Genomic DNA, 19,242 nt, shown 5'->3' with positions numbered 1-19,242 from the left:
GGCCCGGCCCGGCCCCTCCCCAGGGCCTCTGCGGCTGAGCGGCCCCGTGAGAGCAGGAGGGAAAAAACCCGACCCAAAATAGCTGCAGTCCAGGGGATGTGAAGAATTCACTTCGGAATGGCAACAACGCACAGAGGACTTGACATTTATGCTAATTTGTGGTTTAAAAATTACTTCTAGAAACTGACAATTTCTGTGCGGCTGTATGGCTGACATTTTTTAATGTCAGCAGTAAGCTGTTTAATTGGAGCAAGAAATTACCTTTAGAATATACCATCAGATTTTTGAAACTTGTTTGTAGCAGAACTACCTCTGGAGCCCTGATACAAGAGTTCCAGAGTTACGTCCGCCGTGTCCTGGGCTGGGGCTTCATCCAGTCAGAGCCATGTCAGAGCTGCTCAGCTGGAGGGGGGGTTGGAAGGGGATCAGGAGAAGAAGCAGCCCCTCTGATGGAAGGGACGACAGTCCTTGCGTTACAAAGGCTCAGATGTAGCCAAAACAGAGAGGGGAGGTGACTTGCACTCTGCCTCCTTCCTACATCTGCGCCTGCCCCTGCTGAAATCAAGATATTCCTTTCAGCCATAACTGAGGCCTGGGCACCACAGGGTTCGCTCTTCAGCCTCTTGAAGTAATAGTCTGTGAACTGGGATAAAGCCTTGGTGGTGGAAAAGGTCCGTCACCACCACATCAGCCTCTTTTCACTTACAGAACTTCTTAAAAAGTGGGTTTTTTTTTCCATCTTTTAGTCTAAGAGCAGAAGACTTAAGACTCAGTAGTCTTACTAGGAGTCAAGTTCTGATTTGATAAGGGGTGATTAATGAAATAACAGCTTTTGAATTGGAGAACAGTGTAAAGCACCATGCGGCATTTTCACAGACGTGTTCTTGTTGCTTAATAGTTGTGTGGAAGAATCTCACTGATTTGATGAGGAGGACACTTGTGGTCCATTACTAATACTAAAAGCGAGAGCCAGTCAGTTAAAGTTTTAGTTTTGATTAAGTATTAATGGCCTAATAAATAATCTTCTAAAATTCTTTCGAATCCATATAGGGATTGAAAAATGATTGTGAGTACATGAGACTTACTAAATGTTGCGTAGAGACAGTATTTTGCAGCTTCTAAGAAATAAAATTTTTAAAAAGTGCACTATTTATGGGTGAAAAAAATGAGACTACAGATGGGGAATGGAACAGTCCAGTTGGAATGATCTTGCATCTTTGGACTTGGGTGGATTTCTGTTCTTGACTTACTAGATACAGGATGTATTTTCTTGGAAGCAAATGTAGTGACAAGTTACATTTCCTGCAAGGAAACTCAGGAACTACAGCAGGGTACTGTTTGCTGAGATGTAAAAAGCACCGATAATGATGGTACTCTGTCACTCTTATGCACAGCTCGGTGTAGGTTGGGAGAAAAAGTGTCTACAAGGAGACTTGTTACTAAAAAGGAATAGATAATGTGCTTTTCATGGGAGCAAATGAGTGTTCTGCCTCTGCATAATCCCTGTTACAAGATCATCTATGGAATATATGGCTGTTATTCCCCTCAGCATATAACAAAAAGTACATTATTTATCTGCACCTGTTTCCCATATGCTGCTTACTGTGTGGTAAATTACATGTTATGGAGGTGAAAATCAATGTATTACAGAGAATTCTGCTGTCCACCGGATAATTGTAAACAATCAGAAAATAGAAAAATGATTTTCCCACCAGAATGTGAATTCCTGTTCTCAAGCAGCGTTCAGCCTCCTGTGCTGCGCCTCAAGTCTTGGGGTGAGATCTTCACTTTTAAGCGGGAGGATCCTCCTCTGGGAACAGGATTTGACCCCAGTCTTGATTCCTCTCTGCATATGAGTGTTAATTACAACACTTAAAGTTACACTGAGAGGTTGGGACTTGGAGATGAAAAACCGATCTGATCCTCTCTCACAATACCAGGTCAAAATACCTTGAGTTATAATTACTTTATATTAGTTTATTAATTTCAAAGTAACTGAAACCACAAGTGGGCATTGTTCTCTGGAGAAAAATTTTAGAGTTGTGTCATCTTGTTATGCAGCTGCAGAACCATCAAATCATGTTGTTTTGTCTTTATGCAGAAATTGTGCACAAACAGACTCCATAGGTATGTTTGGTTAAATTAGGCTGTTTCTGACAACTTTCATTTCACCTTTGCTAAATGCTATAAAGGAAAGTTTTCCTTCTCATTACTCTTCTGTCTCTTTCTCTAAGATGATTTTATATATTATCTTTTAAAACAATCTTTGCCAAAAGCAAATTATTGCTTTATTGTCTAAACACTTGGGCTGCAGAGTGACTCCGTATTTTGCAGTTGTCCTAAAATAGGACAGCAGAAGCACCTAGGCAAGTGGATTGAAAATAGAAGTTCCTTGAAATAAGGTGGTGCTGTCAGTCTTTGTGATTACAATGCTTAGTACACAACGCTTCAGTTTTCTGTGACCCGCGAGCTCCTGAAGGTGTGGGATTGCACCAGATTTCTGGTGGTTTGGTTTTCTTCCATCTGTTTTGTATTATGTATGAACATAGGGTGATTATTGCTTGCATGGTATAGTGTTTCATAGAATCGCAGCATTGTCTAGTTTGGTGGTGACCTCCAGAGATCATGTAGTCCAGCACCCCCTGCTCAAGCAGGATCAGCCAGAGCAGGTTGTCCAGGACCGTGTCCAGTCCGAGTTGGAGCCTCTCCACAGATGGAGACTCTACAACCTCTCTGGGCAACCTGTGCCAGCGTTCGACCACCCTCGCAGTAAAAAAGTGCTTCTTTGTGTTCAGATGGAATTTTGTGTGGTTTAATTTGTGCCCATTGCCTCTTGTCCAGAGAAGAGTCTGGCTCCCTCGTCCTCGCTGCCACCCCGCAGGTGCTGAAACACGCTGGTAGGATCTCCTGGAGCCTTCTCTTCTCCAGGCTGAACAGCCCCAGCTCTCTCAGCTTCTCCTCTTATGAAAGATGCTCCAGTCTGTTTACTGCCTTTGTGGCCCTGGTATTTGTGGTGGTGTATACTAACACACGGTGTTTTATTTATTTATTTTTACTGGCTAAGTATTGGTTTTAGCTTGATTTCTTAAGGAAATGAAGCTAATATCACCACTCTGTTAGGCAGTCACCCCCAATAACAGGAAGCTGGTCATTGCTCTCAGCTGTATTTGTAAAAAAAGGGCTAGTTATAATTTTTTTTTTTTTTTGATGAAAACCATAAGAGAGAAGGGCCAAGCGGAGGTCCTGCCTGGAGGAGAGACAGGCAGAGCTTGCCAGCATGCAGGTTGGCAGCGGGACAGTCGGCGTGTGGGTCTGGGGCTGGTGGGTCCAGCGTGCAAACACCAACTGTTCCTGGTGTCTGCTCAGAAGGCAGTAGGGGTAGAGTTGGGATGGGATAAAGACTAGGGGAAACCAGCAGAAATCCCCAGGGAAGACAAGCTTTATTGGATCCACTCTTAATGAGACATTTTGTTTTATATAAGTCACTTCCTAATGTTCTGGATTCTTCTTTTCTTGAAGAAAACCACCACTGTGTGCCCTAAGTGCTGATTTCTGCAGAGATTGTCAATCAAGTTTGGGCACTAATTCCAAGATTAGTGTGCACGTGTAAATACGTATAAAAGCTTTCACAGACAAGAAGCACAGAAGCGTGGGGACGGTTGGTGAACACTAGCATTGCTTCCTGGAGGGCAGAAAAGCAAGGCAGATCCCTGCCGCGTGTGGAGGTGGTCTTCTGACGTCTGGTTGCATGAAAACTGCTTCCAGTGAAATTTCTTACATCTCAAGGGAATGGTGGTGGCTGTCCAAAGAAACAAAAAGTGCGTTAATAGGAAAGTAAGGTCTTGGTCAATTGATTTGCAACATCGGTTAATGCTCCTTAGAATTTTTAAAGTGGATGCTCATTTAACATGCATACATGTACGGTATAGCGATAAGTACCTAGTGCTGGTTAGGAGGTCTGACCCCCTCCTGAAAGGCTTTTGTAGCTCGTGTTCTGTGCTATGGCAGTCCAGCTCCTGAAGCAACCTCCTTTGGAAGGTGGTGAAGGAAACCTCTGTCTCAGCAAATGTGGCTGTTGTTTCTAAATGATGGCTCTTCTGCCTGTGGTGGTAGGTGTGTTTCCAGGCTGCAGGCGTTGGAGGGCAGGTGATGCTGCCCCTGTCAGCGTGGCTGGGCCTTTGCTTGGCTCTGGGAGCGAGGAGACAGTGTGTGACCATGTGGCAGAGCCTTCCAGGCTGCAGTTCTCAAAGATCGATTTTCTTGCCGTTGGACCTCACCGAGGGATGGGCAGTGCTGCTCCGAGCTGCCCGGTCAGGTGACGCGAGCTTTGGCAGCACAGAGCACCTTGAAGCAGCGTGTGCTGCCGCGTGTGACATTCCCAGTGGGCTGTCTTTTGAGTTGTCATCTTCTGGACTTCCCCATGGGTGTATCTGTGCTCTGGGTGCTTTCACAGAATCACAGACTGGTTGAGGTTGGAAGGGATCTCTGGAGGTCATCTGGTCCACCCACCCTGCTCAAGCAGAGTCACCCAGAGCAGGTTGCCCAGGACCATGTCCAAGCAGCACTTGAATATCTCCAAGGATGGAGACTCCACCAGCTCTCTGGGCAACCTGTGCCAGTGCTCAGTCACCCGCACAGTGAAAAGGAGTTTCCCAGTGTTCAGAGGGAACCTCCTGTGTTCCAGTTTGTGCCCACAGCCTCTTGTCCTGTCACTGGACACCACTGGGAAGAGCCTGGCTCCATCCTCTCTGCACCTTCTCTTCAGGTATTTAGAGACACCTGGTGTCATCCTTTCTCACTTCCAAAAAAAATCAACATCTCCATCTTCTGATGGCATGTTGCCATAGCCATCGCTTCCTCTTTATGGCTTGCTATTTGCATTGTTATTTTGCATGAAAACCATGTTCACTTACCAGTATTTATTTTTATGTAATAAGATGCCTCCGGTGTTTTGTTTGAAAATCAGTGGGCAGTGTTTTGGGAAGAAATGGTGCTTTGTGAGAGGCACAGACTGTAGTTGCCACAGGTTTCTGTATGGCTTGAGGTACATAAAGAGCTTGCCAACTCGGTGACAATATTGCAAGTTCACTAGCTCATATCTGCATCTCAGACAACAGAAAGGCTTTTGAAAATCCACTCCCCACTTTTGTTAAGGAATACTTTGAGTATTGTCCTTCCTTCGTACACTAATTCCATTTAAGAAGATGGTGAGGAAGGGTGATAGTAGGGATGCTCTGTGCTCCAACCTCTGCTGTTCTCCACTGTGAGTGCTTTTTCCATTTCTGCCTTGTATTTTCTTTCTCTGTGAAATGAATCGCAGCCTGGGAAGGCACTTTCTGTTTCCCTACCCTGAAACCTGACCTCTCAAATAGCTGATTAATGGTAGTTTCTGCAGCTTGATGGTGACCTCATAGCATCAGAGGAGGAAAGCATTTGGGAATAGCAGATACCAGATAAAGAAAGGCTTTGCGTATCACGTGGATCCTTTCCACTATATGCAGTTGAAAGTAACTGGCAAGCATGAAATGCAGACTTACTGCACAACCATCTGTGTGCAAGATCTGTCTCTTTATTCTTCAGACCCCTCTTCATCCATTTCTAGAGCCTGCGGGCACTGCTGGATTGCACCAACAGAATGGGCGGCAGAATCCGTGTCGTTATTAGAGGGTTCTTCCAATCCACCTTGGGTCCACTTTTGCAGTTGTCTTGATTTACAAAAGCTGTCGGTCCCGGGGAAACTAGATTCTTCATTTTCGTGAAAAGTACTGTGATATTTGTAATGATTTTTTTCTACGGAGCATACAGATGTTAGATTTTATATTAATGATATTTTCCTCCTTGTTGTAAGTTTCCAAAATATACCCATTTTAGTTGTTCAGAGGTAAAAAAGCAACGCAAGTGTGAGTGTCTGTAAAGTGATCCTATATCTTCTGGGTGAGACAAACCTTAAGTCATTGGGATATTAATAATGTTTTTTCTTTTTTCTCTTATGTCTGTTGTCAGTGATGTCACTTGAACATAATTCAGAATTGATTGCAATATTGCAGGTTATGATTAAAGCTCAGCAACTGAAGATAATAAAATTAACTCCATACATTTAAAAAGTAAGCAACAACAAAAAATGTTTCTGGAGACCTTTGTGTTTCAAATTCATATCTAAGTAGGGAGGTTTAGTTATAATGATTCTAACTTTCTCCCTTCCCTCTTAAATGGTAAAATAAACTTACTAGCCATCCTTACCAGTAGTGACAATCTCGTCACTGCTTTGGCCTACAATCAGCATGTCCACCATGTGAGGGACGGTTATCTTTAGATCTGAGTGTGCCTTTCCTTACATAAAAACTGTAGCAATAAAACTAAATTGGATTGTAAGCCAAAGATTTAACATTCTGTTGCGTGTCTCCTGATGCAGGACTAGGATGGATGTTAATGCAAATAACTGTGATAGAGATCATTCTTTCCTTTCCTTGAAGGTGAGCTAGGGGCATTTGCTGGGAAATCGTTAAATGGTGCCTTTTCCCTACTCAGATGTGAGGGTTGAGAGCTGCCTCTGCAAGCGGAAGGAGGGTTTGCTGCAGTTCTGGATTGTTTCCTGCCCTGCCCCTACTCTTGTGAACGTGACACCAGGAAGAGGCTCTCTGCAGAGGTTTAAGAGCAGCAGCCTTTCTCTTCCGTCTCCACAGTGTGATTTTAGTATTATGACAGTCTGCCCTGTTTTAATTTGCTTCCTTCTTTGTGCATCACTCCATCAGGAGTAAGGCGAGTCGGCACGTGATAGGATGTGGACCGGGGGCAACGGCGCAGATGAAACCCAGGCTGGCAGCAGTGCGGCATCATGAGATGCAGAATGTGCCGGTCTGTTCCCGGGACCTCGTGTCCCACGGGATCTGTCTTGGTGGCAGACTAGTCAGCACTGGTTTTGAGATGCAGGAGAGAGATGTGTTCTGCTGGTGAGAAGCCAGACTGGTCTGATGGAGGGGTACCAAATGCAGACTAAGAGCTAAAATATAAGATGTAATGCTTTGGGGTCAGGCAGAGGAAAAAATGCTCTTAGAAATGCAGTAGCAGCTTGTCCTTCCCTTTACTTTTTTGATCTTCTCTCTATAAAAAGTTTGTGTGCAGAATGCTTTTTTAAATGGAAAAACTAGAATGTTAAATGTAAAAACTATAGAATTTTTTTAGCACGTTAGAGATGTTGTTACAGGACAGTTGTTGGAAAGTCACTTGCTAAAAATGCTTGATTAGTTATTCTGAATGTTTCTGATAAATGATATGAAGCCTACACTGATCAGATTAAATTAATTTGGATACTTGTCGGTTTACAAGTTTTATTAATTTAAAGAAAGCTAACACAATTGATTTGTGACAGGCAATAGAAACTGTCCATATGCTACCTATCTTTAAATCACTTTTTAATGAGGAATCAGGCTTTCCAAACATATCAGTTCCCATCGCTCCTTGCCATCATGTCTCATGAGTTGTCCTCTCTGTGGAGGTACCGGTCCAGCAGAACACACGCCCCGTGTTCAGCTTCAGGGACATCACAGGCTCCGTTGACTGCCACGCTGATCGCGACCATGGTGTTGGGGTTGTTCATCTGGTGATGGCTGTCAGCTTCCTTCCTTCCTTGGTGGCTGTGGCTTCAGCAGGGGCTGTACCCCTATCCTAGGGCCCTGCCAGCACACCTTGCCCTTCCTACAGGCCTGCTACCTGTTCTGCTGGAGTCTCGATGGCTGCTCTGCTGCTCACCTGCACAGTGGTCCCTGGCAAATCTGCTCACTTTGTTACGAATTTTTAAATCCATAAAATAATATTTTAACACATCTCAGGATAGTTATGTGGTTTAACACAATTTTTCATCACAGCCACCTTTTGTAGCAGCATGAAATGCAATTGCAGCATCTTTGTAATTCCAGTTATTTGAAACACTGCCTACATTTTACCAGCCCCACCTTAGTCTCACCTCCATGGTTTCCTTCTTACTCATTCCTTGAGCTGGGTGGCTTTTGTAATGCGTAGGATGAGCTGGATTGAAATTGCCACATAATTTGCACCATAATTCCAGATACAAAAATATATACAAATATATTTTAGTCCTCATGAAGTTTACATTACTAGCTTGCATAATTTTTTTTTTTTTTCTTTTTAAAATGTTTATTCCATTAATACTTGTTTTATTATCGATGTTATCCATGCTCTGTTTCTGTTCAACATTTAAAAACAGTACATCAGTATCTTTTATCTCCCTAAACTGAGGTTTGGGCTAAGCCATGCAGGAAGCAGAAAACTGTGACTTCAATAAAGTAATATCATACATGAAAGAATTTAGAAAGAAAGAAAAAACAGGGAGGCAAGATAGTGGTTGTTGGGTGCTCTCCGCTTGCTGCACTTGTGGTATGATCATCTCTGTGATTTGGGAGAAAATTAACATCTACACTCTTGAAATAAGGAAATTTATCTTAAACTAGTATTAACCATGTAATTTTACTGAGAATGCCTCGGTCCACTTGTCCAGCTTCTGTCGTACAGCCTGTTGTGGAGGCAGTGTGTGAAGCAGGAGGGCTGTGCGTGTCACAGCGTGATGGGTGTCCAGCATCCACCCAACCTATTGTTTTAATACTGAATGGTCTATTACTATATGTTTATACACACACATAAGGTAATATTAGCATTAACTATGTACGTGTCGTGGTTTGGGCTCAGAGGGCATCTGAGTACCATGCAGCTGCTCACTTCCCCCTTCCCCCCCCAGCGCTGGGAAGGAGAAAATAAAGCAAAAGGCCCAGGAAATAGAGAAGGACAGAGAGGAATGATCTCATCCATTATGGCACAGGTAAAAGATAGACTTGTTAGGGGAAGAAAAAACATAAAATTTCATACAGACACTAACAACAACAACAACACCTAACAGACAGAGTGGGACTGTGAGAAGCATTACCACATGCTGAAAACACCTTCCCCCAACCCTCCCTTCTTTGCGGGCTCAGCTTTGCTCCCTATACCTCTGTCCCCCCCCTCCTCCCCCAGGCGGCACAGGGGGCAGGGAATGGGGGGTGCCATCAGTCCTGCTGCTTCTTCCACTTTTGGGGAGGGGGGAAACTTGTGGCATCCCTCCCCTATTCCTGCGTGGTCCCCCTCTCATAGGAGACAGTCCTCCACAAACCAGCTGCAACATGAGTCACTCCCACGGGTGTGGGTCACCCCGACATGTTGCTCTGTGTGTGTGTGTGTGTGTGTGTGTGTGTGTGTGTGTGTCTCTGCTTGGGCGCACCTTCTCCTCACAACTCCCACAACTCCTCCCAGGTTCCCCTTAAAATACCTTATTGCAGAGATGCAGCTAATTGGCCTGGCCTTTGTGCAAAGGCGGGTCCGACTTGGAGCTGGGGCAGCTTTGAGAAGCTTCTCACAGGGGGTCACTGCTGTAGCCCCCTGCCCTGCTATCAAAAACTCCTGCCACTCACTCAAACCAGGACAGTGGGTAACTATAGTGTGTGTAGTTATAGCTCTGGGGACTATCTTGGGTTAAGGTGAGTTGCTCCAGATTTGATCCCTATGGGCTTCTTACCGCATGGTAATTTTTGCACCAAATCTGTAACTGTTCTGCCTCTAGCATTCTTAGAAAGACACCCATTCTTAATTAAAAACTTAGGACAGTAGCACTGGAAGGGACTTCCTGAGTCAGCATGTCCAGTCTCTTGGTATTGCAGGCAACTGAGTTATATAATTTGTTTCATAAATATATCAAGCTTTGTATTAAAACCATTAGTTAAATCTCCTGCCTCTGCTCTTACCTTCTTCTAAATTGCAGTGGAGTTGGGTTTTTTTATTCATGGCCTGGTTTTACTGGTTTGTTCTTGTGCCAGCATTGTCCTTTAGTGTTAGGAAGTTTTTACTGTATCAAATATTTATGTCTTTGCTGTGTTAATGGAAACTGGTCCTGTCCTATCTTGGTCTGCATTTGCTAGGTGTTGGAGCCAAGCTCTCTGTTCCCTCATCGAAGAAGGCAGGTGAGCTGGCCTGTGCCATGTGTCCTGCTAGCATGGAGGTGTCCATGTGTCACCTGGCCAGCCTAGTCTTGTTGTACAGATTCCCTCATCCCCCTCTTCCTTGCGTAACACTTAGCCGTATCTGGTGCTTGGGTTGATCCTCCCTGAAGGGGAGTAGAAATGATGAGTGGTTTTCCAGGTACATCTTACCAGTGCTTCGTACAGTGGCATGCATGCTCTCCTACGAGTGTCCCTGTGTCACACCTCCTTTCTCAAAGTCCTAGTAATAAGATTTATCTGAGGGCTGTCACCTTTGTTGGCATGGTCCAGCGCAGTCAGCATGACATGGCGTGGCAGAAGGCGGCAGCATGTCTGTCTCCTCTCTGCCCTCCTCACACTGCAGTTGCACCTGGCCTAGAGCACATCACTGTGGGGTCTGATCAACTAATCGTTCTGTCATCAGCTCCTTCCTCTTGACCCTCCTCATCACAACAGAAATGGCTGTTCCTGTGTGTGTGCCCTTGCACTCATGTCCTGTTCAGTCCCAGTATTGCTCTGGTTTTCAGCATCATCCAGTTCTTACCCTGTGATAGTTTTGTTCTCTTCAGTGCTGATGGCACCTCCCAGTCTTGTGGAGGCTGCAGAGAGCTGGGGATGAGTCTCTTTAACCAAGTAACAAGTGATAGGACAAGAGGTAATGGTCTCAAATTGCACCAGGGAAGGTTTAGACTGGATATTAGGAAGTATTTCTTTCCAGAAGGGGTTGTTGGGCGTTGGAATGGGCTGCCCAGGGAGGTGGTGGAGTCCCCATCCCTGGAGGTGTTTAAGAGTAAGGTTGACCCAGTGCTTAGGGATATGGTGTAGTTGGGAACTGTCAGTGTTAGGTCAGTGGTTGGACTGGATGATCTTCAAGGTCTTTTCGAACCTAGATGATTCTGTGATTCTGTGATCTGCAAGACTTCACAGTCACACCTCCTATTTTGTTGGCCATGCTTGCCGATGGGAATACAGATGAGGCTGTTCTCAAGGCAGTTTTGAAAAGAACTCTGCTGGCAGTCCATCCCTTTGTGCATCTCTTTCCTCCAGGACATCTTCTGTCCCAAGTAAGCATGTTGTTAGTCCCACTGGGAGATGTGAGTGGCTGAATGAGCAAACTGTCTCGGGCAGAGCTGGAGCAGGGCTGAGGGTGTGGGAGGATCCCCTTTGCCTCTCCTGGCTGTGCTGTAGGACCAGGCCTACTTCGTGGAGAGCATCTTAAGAGGAAAGTGATCTTCCTTTGAAAAAAGATTCAGATCTCTTGGAAGAGGAATATAGGAGATGGTATCAACAAAAAAATAAAAAAAAAATCAACAAAAAAGACATTTATTTCACAGAAGGCATTCAAAGACCAATCTGTGACTACAGAGTATCTAGCAGATAAAAGATGTCTTTTTGACTTCTTGAAGTTAGCAGCAGGAACAAAAATCTTTATCTCCAAGCTCTGCAGATTTAAAGGAAATGCTATTTCACTAGAAGGTTGTATGCTTTTATGGAGATGGAAAAGTTTCTTCAGGAGTGCATTTGTCTTTGAAGAGGATAGCAAAGGTTCAGACACAGGGCATAGCTCAGAGCATCTTTCCATCATAAAGCTGTGTACTGTGTGTCCTCCTGGACTAATAAATTCTAAAAACTAAGTTAAAAATACAGTTAAAATGGCATTATAATGTGTCAGAAAAAATGGGAAGGAGGAGGAAAGGGTTGTTCTCTTTTCAGTGTTTTGGCTGTTCTGCTAATAAATGGCCTTCTTCACTGTCAGATTTTTTTGAGGTCAGAGACCTCAGCCAAAGAAGGCTGATACTTATTTTTCCATATTAAATGCATATCTGTGTGTAAACATCTTCATGTAAATCAGTGTTACGTATCTTAAGTATTCAATATAGAATTATTAATATAATCATGCATTCCTAACATAAAACACCTCCTGGTCCCAAGGCTAGTGTGACAAGTTGTCCTGTGAATGTGATTTGAACTTCAGGCCAAGCTCTGCAATGAAAATGTCAGGGTTTTATACCACAGCTATCACAACTGTGATTGCGTAATTGCTGAATACACTAGAAATGGGAAACCATACAGAGTAGAACAAGAGGTGTTGGAGAACACAGTTGTGATTTGCTGAGTTTTGTGATAAGTCCAGGATAAGATTTTGAACAAGCATGAAATTTGAGATGGTAAATTAATTATCTGTGAGTTTCGAAGTGTGGTGTCGTCAGGGGTTTTAAATTGTTGATTGTTTCATTTCACAGTTGCAGCTGAACTTCTTTTCAGCTTGTGGACTGTCTGCTGTTTGTGACTGCACTTGTGGGAGTGTTATAGTTTGGTCTTTTGAACTACGTCTTATAAAACTAATACTTGAGATAGCATCTTCTTGTTTGTGGCAACTAAGACCCTTCTGAGATGGAGAAGTTATGGGCTATTATTAGAATATACACTTTGTGTATTTTCATGTGGCACAGTTCCTGTTTGGGGTCTCTTTTATATGGGTTACAGTTGTATTGGGGTTTCACTGCACGTCAGTACTGCTGGGGAGCATCCAGGGTGCAGGGGGATCCGGGGTTCGTTCTTCAGGTGCTGTGACTGGGATTGACCTGGGTCACCTGGAGAAGGGTCTTCTGAAGGCAAGGGCCTTCCAGGAGAAAGGGTAAGCTTTGCTCAGAGCACCCTCAAATCCATGGGTCTGTCACCTCACAGAATCACAGAATCATCTAGGCTGGAAAGGACCTTGAAGATCATCTAGTCCAACCGTTAACCTAGCATTGGCAGTTCCCAACTACACCAGATCCCTCAGCGCCATGTCGACCCTACTCTTAAACCCCTCCAGGGATGGGGACTCCACCACCTCCCTGGGCAGCCCATTCCAACGCCTGACTACCCGTTCTGTAAAGAAATACTTCCTAATACCTAGTGTAAACCTTCCCTGGCGCAATTTGAGGCCATTCCCTCTTGTCCTATCACTTGTTCCTTGGCTCAAGAGACTCATCCCCCCTCTCTGCACCCTCCTTTCAGGGAGTTGTAGAGGGCCATGAGGTCTCCCTTCAGCCTCCTCTTCTCCAGACTAAACCCCCCCAGTTCCCTCAGCCGCTCCCCATCAGACCTGTGCTCCAGACCCTGCACCAGCTCCGTTGCCCTTCTCTGGACACGCTCGAGTCATTCAATGTCCTTTTTGGAGTGAGGGGCCCAAAACTGAACCCAGTCATCGAGGGGCGGCCTCACCAGTGCCGAGTCCAGGGGCAAGATCCCTTCCCTGTCCCTGCTGGCCACGCTAGTGCTGATACAGGCCAGGATGCCATTGGCCTTCTTGGCCACCTGGGCACACTAAAGGGCATTGAAGAGCGAGATGAGTGATTATCAGGTGAAATGCAAGGAGTCATTTTTACGTGTTAGTGAAAGTCTGCTCTCGGGGAGCCAAAACTTTTCTGAAAATCATGCCACGTTAGGAAATTCAGGTATGCTTTTATCACTATGTGTGGGCTGATGGCCGTATTTTTCTGGTTTTGTGAGGGTGTTTCAGCTGTTGAAACCAGCCAGGGAGAGTGGCTTTAAATATTTGCAAAACCTTTGTTTTCACAAGGGAAACACTAAATATGTCTGTACTGCCTCTCTTCTTGATAGAGACTAGGAATGTTTTCATGCAGTGAAGTCAAGTTAACATTGATGTAAGGTAGACAAGACTCAATTCCTTAATCTTCTACTTCAGCTTTGCTAAATAAATGACTTGACTTTATATAAAATGCCTATAGGGATAAAAACCTGAACATCTATTCATAGTTTGAGATTTTTAACTATTGGTTGATTCTTACACAGCTCTCTCATGCTCTTCTAAAAAGTAGCTGCATCAATGTAGGCTGGCTTACAAAGTGAGAAGCAGAATTCCCTCGATACTGACTATTGAAAAGGAAGTCATTTCCTGAGGAGCCTTTCGCTGATGACCACCATAATTGTGAGAAGTGGCTTAATTTAAGGATCCTTTTTCTGATTGTCAAAGTGAAAAGATTTAGCACTCCGCTCCTGAAGCTCTGGCATTGTTGGTATCCAACAGTCCATTGCCTGTACAGGAGCTACAATAAGAAAGTGTGACTTGCTGATTTGAGTGCCATACACTTTGTGGTAGACATCTGCTTCGTAAGGAAGTAATTGCTCTTCCTGAAGTTGCTGTTGAGTGAAATGGCTCTGGTTAACAGAGCAGAACAAGGTCTTCGCCTTGAGGAGCATGTAAAAGTCAGCAGCAGCAGGGCTGATAGTGGGGCTGGAGACTTTCGAACAAGTCAGGTTTAAATAGCCAGGAGTTGGCCTCTTTCTTTGTTGTGCTTTCTAAGACAAAATATTGTCAACACAACCCCCTAAATTGCCAACCTAATTAGGTGCTGCCAAGAAGCTGTGAGGTGGACTTCACAACCAGCATTGCCTCCCTCGTCTGTGGGCTTCCTGCAGGTGAGGTGACCTCCCCTGGGAGGCCGCGTGCGGCACCCACTTCACCAGCAGACCTCTGTTTCCTGGCCTGTGTCTCTGCCAGGTGTCTATTCCTCGCTGCTTCTTCGTGCATCGCTGCTTTTGCACCCCCAGCACTGCCATCTCCTGCCAGCGAAGGGACGAGGTCTGAGAGTGAACCCCGATGCTGCCTTCAGCTGCAGTACCATTGCACAAACTACCACTCGCCACAGATCAAGGCCACATAATGAGATTTCTGCATATATGTGCATCTTTGGCTCTCTGCTTGATTTATCACTGATGTGATGATTTCTGATTATATGCTACTATTTTTAGTGATTTTCTTCCTTTGCAGAAGGCAGTAAAGCAGGAAGCCAAGCAGCCTGCATTGTACCACTGCTTTTCAGAGGCATACTCATTTTTTTGTCTTAAGGTGATTTTATGCTAGATATTTTCCCTGTAAAGACTAGTGTGTGTGAGCCATTGTTGTTTGTCATAATCCTGGGTTATTACAGACCAGTTATCCTGCTTGAAGTCTGCGGATAGAGGCTAGCAGATAAAAAATCCATGTGACTAATTTTTATATATAGCAGTTTCATACTCCAGTTTTCTTAGATCACTGATGTGATTAACTGTTTAACTGTAACTGTTCATATTTAGAAATTATTATTTGAAAGCAAGCATAAAGGCTCTGGAAAAAAATAGTAAAAAATGATAAAAATAGTAAAAATATTAACACTGTGGTCAGCCTTGTTATTGAGAACTACTGGGAGTGTGGGCTGTTTCTTCTTCCACTGTACCCATCTACTTTGTCATAGTGGGAATCAAAAAACAATGAAAAGAGAGTACTTTTTCTTCACCACCAGTGGAATTATCTGGTCCTTCTTATTTCTGTTTTCTAAATGTCTTACTGCATCTCCATAAAGAGCTGTGAAATCACTGAGGTGTGAGCTGAGCTCCATGCCATCAGAGAAAATCAGTTGCAGTACCTGGCTCTGCAAACAAGAAACCCCTTGAAACCAAGAGCTGCTCACAGAAGCAAGTTAAGCCCGTGATTCTTCGCCAGCACCATATTGTTTTTGCCTCTTGGCACCACTAAATTGAAAGAATGCAGTCAGCAAATTTGCATTTCAGTTTTTATACTTAGTACCCTGGGCATTTTAATTCATGGCAGAGTTTTTTGTAAATAGCGTATCTCGGTTATTTTAAGATGTCTTTAAAAAGCATATAAGGCTATGCTTTGGGTGGGTTTGTTTTGGCCCACTCTTATCCTGTTAAATATTTTAAGTTTATAATGAAGCAAGAGTAATAATCTGCAGTATCTGCTTTCAGTAAGACATTGGAATTTGTACTATTTCTGAAGCCCGAAGTATGAATTTGATTTGTGTGAATATTCTTTTCCCTTATGAAGGCTTGTTGATTTTAGTTAGCACCCCCAGAGATGCAGAGCTTCACCTTTGTACATGGAACATTTGTGCAGCATTTAGATAGGATTGGCTGGGCACAAACTTAGGTGAAAAACACAAGAAACACGAGTAAACCAGAAGGATTCTTTTTCTATTATAACTGGTTTTGCTGCTTTTTGTAAATATTACAGACAGAAAAAGCTTAGATGGGAAGGAGACTTTCAAGTTAGTGTCCCCTCTGCCTGTTAATTTTTAGGAGGTTTAAGAGGTCAGAGTGAAATCTTGGACCTCTTCAAGTTCCTGAGAACATTCCCACAGCTTCAATAGGGCCAGGATTATACACCCCCACCCCAAAAGAAATGGAAAACGTGAAATGCCTGTGGTTGTTTATTTACTGAGCTGCATTCATTCAATAATATGTGCCTGGTTTTAAAGCATAACTGTCTTTGAGTCTGGTTAATAAAAAATTAAAAAAAAAAATTAATTCACTTTGTGTTCTCTGCTTCTCCTGCCCTGGTATGCATTTCTAGCAACATGGGAAGGCAAGGGTTGGTGGGGAGATTTGCTGTGTGCTGGGGGATGCTCCTGGCAGGTTGAGTTCTGGCAGGGGAGAGACGGTAGCCAGCCTGGGCGGTGCTGCTTGCCTGGGCCATCTGCAGCCCTGTATCGTGGTCTGTGAGCCGCAGCTTGAGGACCATGGCACAGCGTCATGCTGTAGACGAAGTGCTTGCCTCTGCTGTCTGTGGAGGCTGTTGTTCACAAGAGTAGGACAGATGTACCTGGAGTGTCTGTTTTCCCCAAACTCCTGGCACTGCTTAGTTGTACTTGTGGATGTCATATTCCTGAGCAAGGTCGTTTCAATCTCTGCTGGTTTTAATGACTAGTAAGGCTCTTCCCTGGATGCTGTATGAAATGTCTGCTTCTGGTTTATTTGAAAAAAAATAAAGCCTGCCTGAATACCCTGATGAGAACTCACTTTGTACCACGAAGGATGAGTGGCAGTGACAGTGTGTGCTAAGCCGCCTCCTCAGTCAGGAGCGCGCTTTCCTTGGGGACAGCCCTGGCAGTGAAACCTCCTCCTCATCCCGCTGGTGTGGCTGTTCACTCCTCTCGGAATCTGGGACTTTTCCTGCTCTCAGCCCTTTCAGATCTCCTGATGCACAGGGAGAACCTCAGGTGAGATGGTTTCTGATGCCAGAGCAGCCAGAAGGTGTTTTCAGAGACAGGGAGAGTAAACAGCCCTTGGGTCCCTGCACACAAATGTCACTGTCGGTCTCTTCAGCAGACAGGACAGGATCTACTGCAGTACATTTATCTGAAATGCTGTTCTTCCTTGAGAATACTTAGGCTAATATTAATTTTTAATGCCGTTGCCTCCGTGTCTCTTTCTTCTTCAAATGGTTAATTGATTTCTAGTTTTCTGTTTCTTTGATTACTTTTAGGTTGCAAAATAGACAGGACTGAATAAGAAGACTGAGCCGTATTTGTAGAAGACTTAATCTTCCAATCAGTTTCCTCTGAATTAAACCAAAACAGCAGTAGCAAATCCAGGAATCCTATTAGAGGTGACCTACATAGTGGGAATAAAATTGGGCTTGTACCTTCTTTTGCTTCCTAATTTACTGTCAAGAGCTCTGAATATTTTCCTTTAAGCCCATTCGTTTTTTATTGCTGCTAAAAACCTCATTCCTGGCCTGGGTGGCATGCTCTTGGATGGAGAACTAGGAGAGAAGGGTATCTCAAGCCAAGAGGGTGGTGAAAGCTGAGCCAGTGCGATGTGATGGGGATTTAGCCCTTGGCTGTAATTAAAAGGGTTCGTCACTAGAGCTTTAGCACAGAGTGGTTCCACCAAACCCTGCAAGGAGATGGGAGGTTATACCATGAAGATAACTCTTCTGTCAGTGTAGCTTCGATCAGTTCTCCAAGTGGAGCACGTTAAACTGCTGCTTCTCTAGGTCCATTGCTTGGGGTAGCTGTGTTGGCTAGGAATTTGTTTTCCTTTTTACTCATTCTAAAATTGTATTATTATTCTGGAAAATGTTTCAAGAATAAATCTGAAAATTTACAAAGCAGATTGCTTTATAAATTCCTCAAAATCCATAAAACAGATTGCTGGATATTTGTGAGTAACTAAGGGAGTTCAATGTTTAATTGACATCTCAGAGAAAAAATGCTTACTTAAAAACTAAAACCTTGTACAGTCTTAAGATATAATTAAAAAGTAAATGTTTAGCCTCTGAGATGACTTCCTTCCACTTCTTTATAGTGGAAGAAAGGTATTGGCATTTCTGCTAGTTCTAGAAAATACTGCTGGAAAACAACCATAAGGGGCTGGAAAAAAACCCCTTATTACAATACAATACAGCAGGAAGGAAAAGAAAGTTAAAAGCCCAGTTAAAGATTAAAGGCACTGCAGAACACCGAGTGCAGAAAAATGAGATGTGGCTAAAATGCGTTTGATTGTTTCTATAAATACAGGTATGTAGGAATGAAAACTGACTCATTGTTCAGATGAATTTACTGCACAGTTTTAAAAAAAAGTATGCAAGAATAATAAATGATGTAGTCTTTCAGTTGTCCACAGGGAGAAGATCCAGTTCACGAACATAATGATGGCTCCAGTGTCTCTACTAATTATACCAGTAAAAGTAACAGGAAGTGTGCACAGGGCTTATCCTGAGAATGCAGTCAAATACTGTGCATATTGTTTCATGGGCAGAATTTAACAAAATAATCTTACTGTGCATTTAAATGCATTCATTTTCCTGGGAATCATATCCAAAAATGATTTTCACCAGAGTCTGTCTTTTAGAATACAATGAAGCTTTAGTTTGTTAAATTAAAATTGCCATGCCCTCTTGAGCAACATTATTTGTGGAGAACAACACTTCCCCCTGTGCAGAGTACAGAGGAGGGTGAGAGGAGGCTTTTCTTCCCCACTCTTCATGCTTTTAGAAAGAGGAGGTTTCAGCAAGCTGATGTGCGTGTGCTGCTGGATCTGTTAGAGCTTGACCTAAGGAGCATTTTGCAAACAGACGGAGAGGAAGAGAGGCAGGGCCAGGAGCAGAGCACCCTTGTGAGCTCCTCATAGCCCTGACTTATCTGCTGTGGGCTCCTCCTGTTCTATAAACATCTTAAAGGTAAATTAAAGCCAACTTGGCTTTATTGTCTGCTCTCTCTCTTCCTCTGCAGCTCTGAATCCAGGGCTGATCCTGGCCCCAGTTGTGCTCTTGCCGCCCAGCTGACGGGTTTGTGTTTTAATTACTGGACCGATTGGTGCAGATGATGCTGTCGTTTTAGCTTCCTTGGATGTAGCTGTTTAGGAGTAATGTAACGAGACTAGAACTGGGGGCTTTGTAAGGCCAGGAGAGCACTTATTCTGAAGC

At 43.9% G+C, this 19,242-nt stretch overlaps 1 protein-coding gene across 26 annotated transcripts in view; it reads left to right on the top strand.

The window, feature by feature from the left end:
- Nucleotides 1-19,242, top strand: part of MAPK8IP3 (mitogen-activated protein kinase 8 interacting protein 3) — a 76,425-nt gene that overhangs the window by 741 nt on the left and 56,442 nt on the right. The gene's annotated exons all lie outside the window — the stretch shown is intronic.

Source organism: Strix aluco, chromosome 15 (genome assembly GCF_031877795.1).
Source record: "Strix aluco isolate bStrAlu1 chromosome 15, bStrAlu1.hap1, whole genome shotgun sequence".
Taxonomy (NCBI): Eukaryota; Metazoa; Chordata; class Aves; order Strigiformes; family Strigidae; genus Strix; species Strix aluco.
Note: the sequence above shows the minus strand (reverse complement) of the source record. Positions and strands in the feature narration are given on the sequence as shown.